Source organism: Mesocricetus auratus, unplaced genomic scaffold, assembly GCF_017639785.1.
Source record: "Mesocricetus auratus isolate SY011 unplaced genomic scaffold, BCM_Maur_2.0 Super-Scaffold_4256, whole genome shotgun sequence".
Lineage (NCBI taxonomy): Eukaryota > Metazoa > Chordata > Mammalia > Rodentia > Cricetidae > Mesocricetus > Mesocricetus auratus.
In genome coordinates, this window is record NW_024429182.1 from 43098767 (window position 1) to 43115692 (window position 16926).

Sequence of the window (16926 nt, forward strand, 5' to 3'; positions counted from 1 at the left end):
ATTAACTATTTCTATGTGACCTTTCATTTGCCCTTGGATTTTATTCTAATTGCAATTACTAGTATAAAAGTTCCCTTTATGTTGGAACTCACCTAGTATATTCCCCCTTTGTTTTCAACCTTTATGTTAATTGCTAAATGTAGCTTTCACTGATGGCACGCAATTTCTGTATTAGTCAGTTTGTATGACTATTGGACTACTTGGTGGGCTCCCGACTCACTTTGGCACTTTAATTATGCATCCGTGCATGGTTTTCTTCCAGCATGAACTCCATTCACTGTGCCGTCACATCCTTTTTATGACATCCTTCCTTTCCGAACAGTTAGTAATCCCAGTCTGGATGTGAAATTCCTTTCAAGTGCACATGTGTTTTCTGATTTCCCAAGTCTGCTTTAGGCACCACAGGAGAGAAGCATCACACACAGTGCATTAGGCTCAAAGAACAGCCTGTTGTCCGCGATCAGGGTAAACATTTCTGCCAGGTGCTCCCAACCACCCACAAACAGCCCGGTTCTCGTCCCTAAACTCCAGTTACAGGTGCATCTGTGGAGCCATTCCTCTGCTGCCAAACACCTGCACACGTGTGCCGGAAGATGCTAACCTGCTTTCACCAGAGCATGGCTCTCCAACCAGTCACCATGGTTACACCAGGGATGTTTTCTCTTTTGCCTTCAAGACCCCAGCATCCCCCATGTTACTGTCACCTTTTGTGACTTTTCCTGGTACAGTGCCAATCTACCTTACCTCTGTTTGCTAGTGTACAGTGCTAGAATCCTCTTCCTTAAATCCTACCCAAGTGTATATACGTACCCACACAAAGACCATCACAACTGTAGCATAAATAGTAACGTGTATTAGATCAGTGGTGTGAATTTTACCTCCAGCATGGAACGTTTTTTGTTGTCACATCTGGGAAACAAACATCTAGTGGCCGAGGCCAGGGGTGCTCCAACACTCCACGGTGCCCAGAGCATCTATACATGGAGATTATCTGACCAAAATTTTTAATAGTTCCAATGTTGATCAACTATGTATGAGATGCTCTGAAGGAGTTGTTGATTTTGTAAAATGTGAAAACAGCATTCTAGTCAAGTATTTAAAAGTTTTAATTGGTTACAGCTGCATATATAAAAATAAAAATAAACTTGCTGTGTGTGATAGGGCCTGAAATTTCTGAAAATAATTGGGGAAGTTAAATTCAATTAAATCTGGAAAATCTTAACATTTTCAAGCTAGGAAATAGGTACATAGATGTTCATTATATTGGTTTTTAGTTTTCTTTTCTTTTTCATATTGTTTCTGTCTTTTAAGGTGGAATTCTGCTACATAGCTCAGATTGGCCTTACAATCTTGATCTCCTACTTCAGCATCCCAAGTGCTAGGATGATACATATGTGCCACCACACTCAGCTTTTCTTTTTTTACCTTTTTAATGTGAAATACGTAATATAGAGTTTAAAGAATTCTTTAGAATAAGCCATTGTATATTTTCAATATATCTCTTAATGTGGTGGTTTGACAGTAAATAGCCCCCAAAGATTGGCACTATTAGGAAGTGTGGCCTTGTTGAAGCAGGTGTGGTCTTTTTGGAGGATGGATGTCACTGTGGAGGCAGGCTTTGCTGTCTCATGTATGCTCAAGCCGTACCAATGAGACAGACCACTTCCTATTGCCTGCTGTGTCAAGATGCAGGACTCTCAGCTACTTCTCCAGCACCATGTCTGCCTACATGCCGCCATGTGGCACCATGATATGATAGTGGACTCAACCTCTGAAAATGCAAGCCATCCCAATTAAATGTTTTTCCTTTGTAAGAGTTTCCATGGTCATGGTGTCTCTTCACAGCAATATAAACCCCAAATAAGACACTTATTAATATAAAATAAAGCAAATATTACAGAATTCCAATAATTTTATTAAATGGTTTGGTTTGGTAGTTTGCCTTAGATACACAACAGTGATTGTTCTTCCACTAGCTAGATAAGCAGAAAAGAGAGAGTAGTGAAGTAAAGGCAAGACATTCTATAAGGGACAACAACAAAACCTACCTAACCAGAGCAACTGGGGTATTATATTACATGGCTAGGAATGGTATTAGATTGTGAACTTTAGTCAGCAAACAGAAGATTTGCCATAAAACATCATGGGTCATTGTAGGTTAAAGAGATTGATTTTGTAGAAGTATTCTGCATGAGTTTTCTAGAGTAAAACTATCATTCAAAAACAATCCTATTAGACCTAATTTACCACTGTTATTACATTAATATGGAATGTTCATTGTTTTTTCCCATGTAACTAATTCTTCCTGAGACTCTGAAAACAATGGGAGAACCTGAAAGTAATGGACATGAGATCCAGATGCAAGGGAGAGATTGGCCTTGGCCACAAGGACATGAACTTAAGGCAAATGTGTGTGTAGGTTGGTCTATAGGCTTTGAATGGCAAGAAGGGAAGACAAATAAGCTTGAGGGTGATGTTACAGTTAAAATGGCAGAGGAAGACCTATAAAGGGAAATGAGATGGTACCAGAAAGCAAGCAACAACGGGGGATTGCTGCCAGTTTGAGGCTTTTGCTCATAAATTCATAGTGATCTCTACCCATTTGCTTGAGTGATTCCATCTAGTGGCATGAAGTGCTCAAGTGGAGGCGTGAAGAAGACACAGTGGTGTCCTAAGTCTTCCAAGCTTGATGGACAGCGGAGAGGGAGGGAAGGTGGCTGTATTTGCTAAGGACTGTCTGTATTGAACAAAGGAATCTCCCTGGAAAAAAAATAAAATAAAATGAAAAGAACAAGTTAGGAATCACATGATGCCTTGTGAATTATTCCAACAGTTCAGAGAGGACAGAAGGTCATGGTCAATAACTGGCTTTCTGAAATTGAGATTTTGGGTGGTGTATTTTCTCAAGATGAAAATGCCCACAGTGAGAGCACAGGACATGCTGCTGCTGACTTACAGTAAAGTTCCTGTCATCAAGGTGGGTTGTCCCAGGAAAGCCTGAATTGTCCTGATGAACTGCCCCTCTGTCTCTTGCCTAACAGTCCCTTTACTAAAAGTGGATGAGTGTTTTGCAGGGCAAGCATGGTGACACTCATGTGGCCCATATTATTTACTGTAGGACACGCAGGTTAGGTGGGATATGAGTCCTAAGGAGCATGCAGACGGCAGGGGTCCTCCTGCAGCTCAAGCGCATAAAGGAGAAATGAGGAGAGCTGGCATTACCCTGTGTTGGTGCCTTAAGAATAACCCTGGATGCCGAGTGGTGGTGGTGCACGCCTTTAATCCCAGCACTCGGGAGGCAGAGGCAGGCGGATCTCTGTGAGTTCGAGGCCAGGCTGGACCGACAGCCTCCAAAACAATACAGAGAAACCCTGTCTCGTAAAACCAAAAAAAAAAAAAAAAAAGAAAAAGAATAACCCTGGATAATTTTCACATAGTGCACTCCTCACACATCAGAGAAAAGTTCATAATTAAGGGCCAGTCAGACACATTTGAATTTGTCATATCAATTATAAAACTACCACGAAGAATCTCATGGATTTCAGAAAGGGTTACCCAACAGTAGCTGAAAGCCAGATCTAACCTCCAGTCTGATGAGGACAGATTCCTTTTGTCACTCAGTGGCTATTCAATAAGAGAAAGGTCAGTCTGTCCCTGCTAAATTATGGACAACATAAGTAGCCTTCTGCCTTCCTGGGGCTTCTCAGGACAGATTCAGCCACACCTGAATTAGAAGTGCTCACTTAGCCATGGGGATATAAACATTAAAACATCAATAATTGCTGATCTCGTCCATACTTTTTTACTACTAGGTTCCAATTTCACCTCTGGAGATGATCAAAGGGAAAACATGATGAACTTGAAGTGCATTGCACTTCAGGGATGTCCCTGTGTTTCATCCATTTATCAAACAAGGGTTTCTTAGCATGCACTGTGATAGAGACTACAGATGATTCTCCACCTCGAGAAATTGCAAGTTGGTGAAGATGGACAGAGACCTGGTCAATATTGAGATTTACTTACTTAGTTTGTAAGTTATGTACCACATGTTTTGCTTGGCTGTAGAAATAAACACACATCTACAGACTTACCTCCTACCTTGACTGGTAGTATTCAGAACACTCACTGCATAATTGAGAAGATCTCCTTGGAAGAAACGCCCTTGTGCTGATTCTTGCATGCAGAGCAGAAGTCTCAAGGAAAGACCTGGAAATACATTACAAATGGAGCATCAGAATCATGAATGCCCATTCATCTGAGAAACCACAAGAAACTGAAAATAACTGGAGGTGGTGTCTAGCATGGGAAGGAGTAACAAGCAGAGGAGGCTACATTAGAATGAGTGTTCATTGGGTTTCAGATTTAACCCTCACTTTGGAGAGCATAGCAAGCTACTTATGTTTCTTTCTCAGCAGGGGTATAAAATAACTGTACTGCACCCAAATGTGCCTATTCTCTAGCAATGTGGAAACTGGCTTTGTATCAGGCAAGCTTGGATGCCAGAAATGCAATTAGCTCCATGCAATGATCCAAATGATTGGCAATGAGGGTAAAACAAAATCAATGGATAGGAAAAGTAACTGAAAATCAATGGGATTTTAGTAGGTGCATGGTGGCAGAAGCTATAGAAGCAGAAGCATCCAGGATGACTTCCATGTTCTGTGCACCAGGTGAGTGAGGCTGGCACCAGCTGCCATCACAGTAGAACAGGAAGGGGTTTGCAGCAGGGGACATAGTGCAGTTTTGTACTCCCAAGCTGTTGGCAGGTTTAGTTAAACATTAACACTGAACATATCAGTGAGACTATGAAAATTAAAAACTTTTGCTTTCTCAAAAATTCTGTAAAGAAGATGAAAAGATAGGCTGCACTCAGAAGAAAAAATCCCCAAGCCCATATCTAGTAAATATTCTGTATGTACTCTGCATCAAGAGGTGTCAAGAGTTAGCAAGCAAAAACCTAATTAGAAATTGGGCAGATTTTTCATCAAAAACCACAAGCTGACATGTCACTCAGGAGGAAGCATGGCAAGTAGTCATGTGGAGATTGGTTCAACAACATGGACCATGGGAAAATGAAACAGGTATGGCGTCACCAGACATCCATTAGGCTGAGAAAAGGCAATGAAAACAGCAAGTGCTGGTGAGAACACAGAGAAACAAGGTACAATGTGGACGCGGCTGTAGGGGACAGGAAGACAGGTCCACATCTAGTGCTCGTTCCTTTACAGCACAGAAGTCACAGCCCCTGTTCAAAGTGGTGAAGAAGTGGCATGCTACAAAGCTTCAGCCAGCCAAAGTTTGGAGCAACCACAGAAGGAAGCAGGAGAGGGCATCTAGTGGAAACAGCAAAATGCCCCCATTTTTTACCCTCTTCATACTGCCTACAATGCTGCTCCATAGGGTTCTGCACCATGATAAGAATGTTCCATATCTATGCTGTCTGCTTTCAGAGCCCTCATCCACCTGTGCTACAGTGGAAGTATAGTAAACATCACAAAGGAAGTGACTTTTGTCACATGTGATTTTAACTTAGGTAGCCATATGTTGTTAGCGGATTATCTATCAAAAAGTAAAGATAATAGGTGTACAACGTAGGCTTTCAGCTTTCTTTTTATTAAGTTATTCTTTAAGATTTAAAAAAATTATTTTATGTGTATGAGTGTTTTCCCTATACGTAGGTATGTGTTCCACATGCACGCCGGGTGCCCAGAAGAAGGTGTTGGATTCCCTGGAACTGGAGTTACAGATACATGAACCATGAGGATGCTGGGAACCAAACACAGGTATGCAAGAGCAGCAAGCACTCTTAAGAGCTGAGCCATTGCTCCAGCAACTATTAGTTTATTTTTTAATTAGCATGCAAAGTATTGGATTTCAGCCAGGCAGTGGTGGGGCACTCCTTTATTCCCAGCACTTGGGAAGCAGAGGCAGGTGGATTTCTGTGAGTTTGAAGCCAGCCTGGTCTACAGAGCGAGTTCCAGGAAAGTCAGAACTGTTACATAGAGAAACCCTGTCTCAAAAACCAAAACAAAGGCAAAATATTAGATTGCATTATATTTCCAAACAAAATCTTAGTTGATTTTCCTCCCCCCTGCGTCTCTCCTGTCTCCTTGAACACCCTTGTGTCAGCCCTCCAGGCTCCTTTCCACTTTCCAGTCACAGGCGTCCTTTTGCCCTCTGCCTTTCACCGCCTCTCCCACCCACTTTTAGTTTCTTTTCTTGTTCCTTAGCCTTTATCTGCACTCTCACCCATTTATATATGCATTAAAAGTTAGGATCCACATATGAGAGAGAATATTTGTCTTTCTTAGCCTTTATCTGCACTCTCACCCATTTATATATGCATTAAAAGTTAGGATCCACATATGAGAGAGAATATTTGTCTTTCTTAGCCTTTATCTGCACTCTCACCCATTTATGTACACATTAAAAGTTAGGATCCATATATGAGAGAGAACATTTGTCTTTCTGAGTCTGTTTCCTCGTTAAATATGATACTTTGCAATTCTATCCATTTTCCTTCAAATTTCATAATCTCATTTTTCTTTATTCATTGTGTACATGTAGCATTTTCATTATCTACTTATCCGTTGATAGACATCTGGGCTGGTCCCATCTCCTTACTATTGTGAATAGGGAAACAATAAATATGGATATGAAAGTGTCTCTGTGGTAAGATATGGAAAGACTAAACATCTTCAAACACAAATATGGTCCTTTTTGGGGTCACTAGTAAAGGCCTAGGCCTAGAGTCTAAGCACATAATTTTCTTCCCCACACTACTCATAATTCAGTAATTCATTATAAAATCCTTGGCCCTGAAACTGCAAATAGCAAGCATTCTCATTCTTTTACTGTTTTTCTAATTTTCAAACCTTTTTTGGTCAGGCTTTTATCACAAACAATCTGGCAGAACAGTAATAATAAAGATTAGCCTTAGGGGTTGAACATTCCAGTTCACATGTTTCTCAGAGCTTTCTAAGACCAGATGGACGTCAGAAGGTATGTGTGCCTGCCTATTCTTGCGGCATGGCTAATGACAGGGCAGGCTTCAAACCCATCCGCGTCCTGTACCATCTTCCTCATAGTTCTTGGGTTCAAACATGCTAGCATTCAGCATGACATTTCTGAAGCACACAGACCTTCCTGACTTTGAGACTCTTAACAAAGAACTTCAATAACTAAGCCAAAATGAGTAAAGGAAGGAAGTTGTGATTGTTAACTTGAAATTGATGCAACCTAGAATCACATGGGAAGAGATGATGAGTCTATGGATTAGGGCTGGCCAGTAGACATGTCTTTGGAGGAGTTTCTTGGATGAGTTCACTGAAGTGGGAAGACCCACCCTGAATGTGGATGGTACCATTTCCTGGGCAAGACTCTGGACTGTATAAGAATAGACATAGCTAGCTGAGTACCTAGCAAGCGAGCAAAACAAGGATCCATGTATTTATTCTCTCTCTGCTCTTGACTGAGGATATGATGCACTAAGTTCCTGCCTTGACTTCCCTACAACCGTGGACTATAACCTAGATGTATATGCCAAGTAAACCCTTTCTTCCTTAAGTTGCTCTTTGATAGAGGATTTTATCACAGCAACAGAAATGAAACTAGAACAGAAGTAAACAGATGAAGTCTGTACTTAGTTTTTGCCACAATGTAGGTGTTAACTAGCCTCTGAAGGCTTAGATCTAGCACATCAGCACTATGGGGAGGTACTGGACCCTTTGCAGGGTAAGAACTAGAGGTAACAAGTTTTGTCATACGAAGCAGGCCCTTGAAGGGGATTGTGGGATCCTGGGTTTTGTTTTGTTTTCTTGTTTGTTCATGTGTTTTCTGTTTCTCATTGCTCCCTGGCTCATGAAGTGTTAGCTTTCCTTCAGTACACATCCTACCACGGTGTGCTTCTTGGTCAAAATTTCAGAGCCATGGGGTCTAGCTACCTGCCCTAGAACCTCCAAAGCCGTGAACCAAACCTCTTTTCTCTCTCTCTCTCTCTCTCTCTCTCTCTCTCTCTCTCTCTCTCTCTCTCTCTCTCTCTCTCTCTCTCTCTCTCTCTCTTGTGTGTGTCTATGTCTCTTTCTCTGTGTATCTCTGTGTGTCTGTCAGTTTGTCTGTCTCTGTCTCCATCTCTCTCTGTCTGAGGATGAAGACAGTCTGTGTGAATTTGCCTAATCTGGCCTGGAAATCAGTATATACCACAGTCAGACCTTGAATTCACAATCAACCTGTGTCATCATGCTAGACATGTGCCACCATGCAGAACATTAGTCCTGTCTTGTTTAAGCTAATTATCAGAGGCATCTCACAGCCCTTATAGCAACAGCACTCTCTATCATCAGGTAGGACCATCCTACCTGAGATCAGCTTCAGTATTCATACTCACCTTTCTACAAATCCCTGTTCAATCACTTTAGGTCCTTACCAGTCATGTAACCACAAAGAATATAATATAATATAATAATATATACAATATATTGTAACATTGTAGGGAGAAATCTTACTAGGTACCCGTGGCACTGACCAGGGCTAAAAACCCCACTTCAAATAGTGCAGTAACTCATATGTAGTGATATATTATTTATGATTTATTAAAACTTGCCTGAGGATTCAGAAAGCAAAGTCAGCCACAAGCCATAGAAGCCAGGCACACACCTTTACTCCCAGCAGTCAGAAGCTAGGAGGTGGTGGTACACACCTTTAATCCTAGGACTCAGAATTAAGATATAGACGGATCTCTGTGAGTCCAAGGCCACCCAGGTCTACACAAGAGTGAATCACTCTAAAAAAGAATTATAGCTCACGCCTTTAATATCATCATTAGGGAAGTATATAAGCAAGGTCTCAGAGAGACATTCATTCTCCAGCCACGCTGAGGAGAGGATTCAGTCTGATGCTTGGTGAAAGCTTGTGGAGACAGGATCATCCCATTCAGCCTGAGGTAGACGTAAGAAGCTAGTGGCCGGCTGCTTTGCTTTTCTGATCTTCAGCTTGAAGCTTGAACCCCAATGTCAGTCTCTGGGCCTTTTGTTTATCCGTGTTGCCCTCATCAGATGACACGTGCATTTCTCCCTCCAGCACAGTGATTCTCAAACGGTGGGTCACCACCTCTTTGGTGGTCACAATGGCCATTGGAAAACACAGATATTTATACTGCTATTCATAACAGTAGCAAAATTACAGTTATGAAGTAGATATGAGAACAGTTTTATGGTTGGGGGTCACCACAACATGAGGAACTGTATTAAAGGAAGGTTAAGAACCTCTGCTCTAGCACGTTTTCACCAGAAAATTAAAGCCACCAGTGAAAGCTGCTTTGCTGGCACGCTCTAGAAGATTGTCTTCAACTCAGCAGTTGTTGACTAAACTGTTGACTAAAGAAGTTCCTGGGGCTGCAGCTTCCAGTCTTGGAAACGGAAACTGTGAGGGATGCAAAGTGTGTGTCCACATATCATCTTCCCAGAGATGCTCCTCAGAGTGCCTGAAGCACGTGGCCTTTTCCCTGTAATTGGAGAGCTTGTCTGGTGCCTCTCAAATGTTTCTCTGAAGGGAAGAGCAGCTTAGTGGAGCCTTTCAAGGATAGCTTGCACATTAAAAATTGATGTAGCACTTTAAAGTTTAATATTTAAACAAAATGCTTAGTGTTTACTGGTATTGAGCATTTTCATAGGTTTAAAAAGTTGGGGGAAGCGTTAGCACTGGGGAAGCACCAAAACCACTTTAATATTTAAGATATATGTTCCTAAAAAGTCAATTCAGATTCTTTGGCTTTTGTCTAGTCTGTTTAATGGTTCTTCCTCAGCCTGGAGACAATATTTAAGTCAGGAAGGCTGCTTGCACTCCCTTCCAGTAGCCATGGCTATTGGATGAATCCCAGATCTCTGCTTCTACACTAGCCATTCCCCAACCTTTATCTCGGCACAACCTGTGGGTTGCCATTAACTGTACACAATACCATAAAAATCCAATTCTTTTAAAAATTCATGCACATTAAACAGAGTTGTTTGTGATGGTGGAATAAAATGTTCACAGCATAAACAAAACTGACCAAATCAAAAGAGAGGAAGGAGGTGGTGAGAGAAGGATGAAAACAACCTGCTATTAACTAGCTTCGCTAGAGTCAAGTGGGCACCGCAAGCATAGAACACCAAGTATGAACTAAGATGTAACGTGACTAACCGCATGAGTTACACACAGGTCTGGCTGCAGTCTGCTGGCACCTGCTGGGTGTCGAATACAAGGGCACAGAGCACCGGACCCTCAGTGCTACTTCCATTTGAGCAGCATTTGAGGCTCCAACCACTAGGTAGGTAGCAAAGACCCACACTGACTCAGGACAAAGAAGTCTGTTTCAGTGACTATCACCCATGCCACAGAAGTAACAGACACCGGGGTAACTAGAGGGGCTCTGACTGGTTAAGCTGAGGTCACAGTCCTGTCCCTGATAGTCTAATTAAAAGCCAAGCAGATGAATTCAGCAACATTTTTTCCAGTATACTGAAAGGTAGGCACTGTGAATTCAGACAGCCCTACCCTCCACTACAGTCTAGTGGGGACTTGGATATAAACAGCTAGTGGTGAGGGTTGTGAAGTAAGACTATGTGGGGACCGAGATAAGACAGAGTGACTATGACATGCATGATAACCGGGACACATGGTTTATAGGAACCACCTGCTGGCCAAGGTGATTCCTATAACAATGAAGGAGTAGACCATCAAGGGAAACTTCACTGCAGGTGAATGGTGGCAGAGTCGGGATCAAAAATGTGTTTGGCAGGTGAAGGAACCAGAGCCTGCAGGAGGAGGGAGGGAGAGCCAGGTACTTGAAATGGTCAATAGGCTCATCAAGGAGAAAATTTTTAAAGCAGAGAGTACTTTCTAACCATATCATTTCGGGTTCCCCACAAAGGCTTCTGATAGAATAGAATCTAGCTCATATGTAAAATTGTATATACTTGCTCTTATCATTTGACATGCCTTTCTAGAAACCTTATGTCTATATCGCTTAGTGTCCTTTCTGAGAAGAAAGAAACAGGAGAGGCTTTAAAAACAGCTATTTGGGAATGACCTGATAATGAAAGCTAACAGTAAGTTTGGGTCACCAGGGCTATGACTTAGCAGCAGTGCACTTGACTGGCATGAACGCAGCCCTGGGTTCAATCCCCAGTGAGGGAGAATTAGGGAAATGGGTAGATAGGAAAAGGAAAAACTGAAGTCCCTAAGATGATACTTATTCTCAGAGGACATTTAGGGGAAAAAGAGGAGAAGGCATGGGGTGGGAATCTAAACAGGACCAATAGGGGAAAGGAAAGGGTCTAGAGGCCCCACCCACTCAAGCCAGAGTCAGCTGAGGGTCCCTTACATCCCAAAGGGATAGTTTTCCCTTTAGCTTTCTCTGGGACTTGGTCTTCCATCTTTCCCGGACTTTCAATTCTTTGTCCACCCCAGAGACCGAGCTCAGGATTCCCAAGATGCCCTCCAGTACCCCTACCACACCAATGCTCTAAGAGAGATATGCATGGTACCCCAGAGAAGGAGCATGAGGCAAGAACTCCTGAGCAGATTGGGAGCATGGAGGAGGGGGAGAAGAGGAGGGGAGAGGAGGGCATGGGAGAGCAGGAAGGTTGAGTCAGGGGATGAATAGAGGAGAGCAGCATGAGAGATACCATAATAGAGGGAGTCATTATAGGTTTGAGGAGAGATCTGGCACTAGTGAGATTTCCAAAGATCTACAAGGATGACACCAACTGGCAAACTAAGTAATAGTGAAAAGACTACCTTAAATGCTTCTCCCTGATAATGAGATTGACAACTACCTTATATGCCATCCTAGAACCTTCCTCCAGTGACTGATGGAAGTAGAGGCAGACCCACAACTAAACACTGAACTGAACTCCTGGAACCTAGTTGCAGAGAGGGAGGAGTGGGGAGCAAAGGGGCCAAGACTGGGCTGGTGAAACCCACAGAAACAGTTGACCTGAACAAGGGGAATCTCTTGGACCCCAGACAGATGGCTGAGAAGCCAGCATGGGACTGATCCAAACCCCCTGAATGTGGGTGTTAGTGAGGAGGCCTAGGCAATCTGTGGGACCTTGGGTAGTAGATCAGTATATATCCCTGACATACAAATGAACTTTGGGTGCCCATCCCACAATGAAGGATGCTCTCTCAGCCTGAACTATTGGTGGTGATTAGGCCCTGCCCTGAACAAATGACAGACTCTGGAGATCCCCCATGGAGGGCCTCACCCTCCCTGGGGAACACAGTGGGGATTGGAGGGGGAGGAGAGGAGGGAGAGGTAGCTGGGATTGACATGTGAAGCAAGCTTGTTTCTAATTTAAATTAAAAAAATTTTAAAAGAAAGAAAGAAAAATGAGAAACTCACTGTTACTTGGATTGCCTAGTTGTTAAAGATGTATGATTTGAACTAGATGTATAGCTTTAAAAAGTCACCAGGCTCCCATCTCACTTGAGATACTTGTCCATCAACTGGACACATCCAACTGTAGCTTACCAGTTTGATTCCTATTAAAATGCAAACATCCCTGGAAATGTGGGATTTCAAATACTTATTCAATTTTCCTAGAAGACCTGGGAGAAGCCCCCATGTCAAATTGCAGAACTGCCTAGGATTAGCTCTCCTCTCCCAGTCACCTACCTGGAATCTGGTTTCCTCCCACACCAAACTCCTTCCAAGTCCCCCCAATTTCTTACTTGCCATCTGATGCGGAGGATTACCATACACAGGATATGGATGTCGTATGCTATTTTATTAGGAAGAAATCACTTACATGAGAAGCCGAGAACTGAGGTCAGTGCTCTGCTGGTCTCCGACCTCAACTGGAACCCCAAGAGAGAGTGACCCCTCCTTCCTTGACCTGTATCTCTGCCTTCCCCCACGTACCTGTGACCATGGTAAATGGGCATGGTCAGTGCTGTGGGTAAGTGAGATCACTACCTACAGGTATCCTTCTTGCCACACTTTGGTCAGAACCTGGCTATGACAATCACATTGGGTTTCTTCCAGAGGCTCAGCTCGATTTCCTACATATACATACATTGCTTCAGTTAATGACTGTGATCTCACCAAACTACCTGCCCCCTCTCTCTACCAAGACAATTCAATACCTTAAGTTTAAACTCCTGTCTTCCTATAAAATCTCCCACAATTCCTCCACACATACATTTCTTCCTAATATGAAGCCAAAATGTTTCCTAAAGTACTGTTTAGTCCTGCCAGCCTCATAGTACCTTCAATACCCACACTCTTTTCTTCATGACATTTCCTCACAGCAATACTTTAGGCATGTCTTAGTTAGGGTTAGTATTGCTGTGATGAATTGTCATGAAAAAAAGCAACCTTGGGAGGAAATGGTTTATCTCACTCACAGTTCCATATAATAGTCCATCATCAAAATCATTAAGGGCAGGAACCTGGAGGCAGGAGCCGATACAGAGGCCATGGAGGGCTACTACTTACTGGCTTGTCCTCATGGCTTGCTCAGCCTGCTTTTTTATAGAACCCAGGATCACTAGCCCAAGGGTGGCCCCATATTTCAATCACCAATTAAGAAAATGCCCTATAGGCTTGCCTGAAGCCCAATCTTATGGCAGCATTTTCTCAGTTGAGAAATAGAGAAAATAGAGTCATCTCTTTGCTGACTCTAGCTTGTGTCATGTTGACACAGAACTAGCAGAACTAGGCAGCACAGGTCATAAGTCAGCAGCAGAGCTCAGCCTGCATCTCTTTGCAGCATTGTGCTGCATCCTGCATGGCTTGGTCCTGGAAACCTGCCTGGGGCGAGGAGGGAACGGAGGAAAGACAGGCACACTGGCACGTGTACAGAACAAGGTAGGATGGGTCGTGTTCACCCTGAGGGAGGGCACCAGCTGCATCCCAGATCCTCAGCACATTTATTTTATACATGTGAATTGAGGAGACAGGGTTATTGTATACAGCTGAATAAAGAGATGCGTTTATGGTGCACAACTGGGGGCAGGAGGCAGTTGTAGCTGATCTGGTAGGAGGCACCCGTAGGGAGCAGTCTTTGACTACCATCAACCCAGAGGAAGGAGTTGCGGTTGATAGCTTTAGCATACACTGCCAGCATTCCCATTTGGACCAGAGGAAGCCTTTGCCATTTCCATGGGTTTGAGATATTGGGGTCCTTGGCATGGCTGTGCTCCAAGGGACAGGGTGATCATCTTCTCATAATCCTTTAGATTTCACAGCTCAAGTTAGCTACATTTTTTTCTACTTCCCAGGATGACTTACCTTAGGGTAGTACCACCCATAGTGAGGCAGGCCCTTGACATCAATCATTAATCAAGAAATGCCCCCTGCAGGCCAATCTGAAGGAGGCATTTTTTTTTCAATTGAGTGTCCCTCTTCCCATATCAACTTGACAAAATACTATCAACACGCTTTCATTTTACTAGTCAAATTTATTTAAAGAACATTAATTAGTTAAAACATATTAATCAGTTAACACAAATGACAATAACTTGTTAATCTACACATTAACTCTAGGTCTGAGTGTTGCTCAGTGAGAGGGGAGCTATCCTTCCTGATTTCATACCCAAATTAAACATTTATATTGGTTTTCCTGTATAAACTATCTCATGGTAACAAGATGGTTAATAAGAGAAAGTTTCCCTTCATAATAAACAGCAATCAATTTTGTTTTTTAAAAAAGGAATCAACATAAAACTTCATAAGTTCTAATGATGTAAAAAGATTTAGACAAATAAGATCATTGGCAACTAGCAAAACAAAGAGAACCAAGAAACCTATCCCTTTATATATAGACTCACCAACACCTATGAAATTATACTTGACAAATACAGTTTAACCCAAATCTGGTTAATCCTACATTATTGATAAACCGTAGATCTCCATAACAATTTACAGAGAATGTGGAGAACAGAATAATATGCTACCTTTTGCTGAAAAAAAAATTAGCTAGTTTAAAAAAAAAACAGAGACGCTTCTTTTTTATGTTTGTTTGTCTGAGTTTTTTTCCTTTTTAAATTTAAATTAGAAACAAACTTCTTTTACATGTCAATCCCAGTTCCTTCTCTGTCCCCTCCTCCCCTGCCCCCCCACTTGCCCCCTACCCTACCCCCTTTCTGCTCCCCAGGGAGGGTGAGGCCATCCATGGGGGATCTTCAAAGTTTGTCATATCATTTGGAGCAGGGCCTAGGCCCTCCCCCATGTGTCTAGGCTGAGAGAGTATCTCTCTATGTGGATTGGGCTCCCAAAGTTCATTCGTACACTACAGATAAATACTGATCCACTACCAGAGACCCCATAGATTAACTGGACCTCCAAACTGACATCCTCATTCAGGGGGTCTGGAACAGTCCTATGCTGGTTTCCCAGTGGTGCTTCTTATTTTTGTGTCTTACTCTATAATGATAAACACTAAATACACTGAATGCTGATCATGTGTCTTGAACATAGTGGAACTGAACAAGTGTCCCTGCAACCGCATGGGTATCTCCCTAGTGCCCTCTGGCTAAAGTACAATTCAAAGTGTGATTACTAAAGAGACACCAGCTCAAGTGGGACTGGAGAAGCCACACTAGCATCACCATAGCACTCACCTGAACCCGCCAGGAGACACTGCAGAGCTGTGCCTTGCCCAGAGACCTGGAAACCTATTCTTGATTCCCCAACCAGCCTACTCAGCTCCAAACAGCATCTCAGCTCCCAATCCAGATGATGATGACTAACTAGTACATGTTAGGGGCTTGTCTCCTCCAGCAGTGAAGCCACACCATGTAAAGCAAGTGTCTCAAGGTCCCCTGCAATGCATCGACTGTCCCATCTACTTAGCAGGAAAACACTGTCTGAATGGAGTGGATGATTTTTATGTCTGTAAAGTTCATTCATAATTATCAGTTTTCTGTTATAAACAAGAAAATAGGGGTTATTTTTTCCTCTAAGAAAAATCCAACAAAATAAAATTCACTAACAGATGAAAATATGTATCTTCTGTAAATAAGTCTTAAGGAGCAGCTGTAGCAGCCTTCACCACTCTGGCTCATCCACTCCAATCCATCCACCATAACTGATTTAATATGAGCGTATAATTAGTACTGTTGATTACTATCTGGTGCCAGATATCCCAAATGCCCCACCTTCATGCTAATTAATCTTGAAAACTTTCCAAGCTTTCCCCTGCCCTGCCTGACTCTGTTTCCTGCATCGGTGCACACATAGCATTTTATTCAAACAAATCGAACAACAGCAGCATCACTAGGTCTTGCACACAGTTGGTACTCAGTAAATGTTTGTTTATCCAAATCACTGCTCCTTCATCACAGTGATTCTCATTAGAATGGAAAACCCACAGCCAAGATTGAGGCTTGGGTCACTAACTGGAAATTGACTTTAGGGCAACTTGTGTTCAAATTGTCAGTGAAAACTAATCTTTAGAAAACCCAAGGAGTCATCATGGAAAATTTTCTGGTAGACCTTGAGACATGAAACTCTGCACCATTAAGGGTGTATCCATACATCATTGATTTGGATGCAAGTAGTGGAAACCAATGAGAAATCAGGAGAGAGACTATTCAAACTTAGCAGAAAGACTGACAAGCTTAAGTGTTTCCTAATATTTTACACGAGGTTAGTTTTATGGAAATATTTGTGAGGTGTATTTGGTGAACAATGGAGCAAATACGACCTTCCATGAAGATGTGGTACACAGTCCTTTGCATGTGTGTCCCCTTCCTCATTTTGATGTGCCTTTTAAGAAATTCTGACTTTTAATAAACACAAAATTCTGTATTCTAAGAACCCCCTTCCCAAAATGGAAGGCTTCTTCCAGGTGCCTTTGACAACAAGTGACTCAGCTGTCACTAAGTGGTGGTGTTGATGGGACTGAGGTGCTGGCAAACAGCTGGGATGGTATGAGGATC

The 16926-nt window shown here is 42.5% G+C and overlaps 1 long non-coding RNA gene across 3 annotated transcripts; it reads right to left on the reverse strand.

The window, feature by feature from the left end:
* Window positions 1–1929: 1929 nt before the first annotated feature.
* Window positions 1930–15697, reverse strand: LOC110341670. Of its 3 annotated transcripts, none has more exons than XR_005871409.1 (3): window positions 15607–15697; window positions 4092–4206; window positions 1930–2760 (listed from the first exon to the last, which is right to left on the reverse strand). It is a non-coding gene; the product is annotated as an uncharacterized LOC110341670 (long non-coding RNA). The 3 variants fall into 3 exon arrangements; XR_005871411.1 differs by lacking the exon at window positions 15607–15697 and adding an exon at window positions 13390–13437; XR_002383641.1 differs by lacking the exon at window positions 15607–15697 and adding an exon at window positions 10180–10301.
* Between the last annotated feature and the right edge of the window lie 1229 nt (window positions 15698–16926).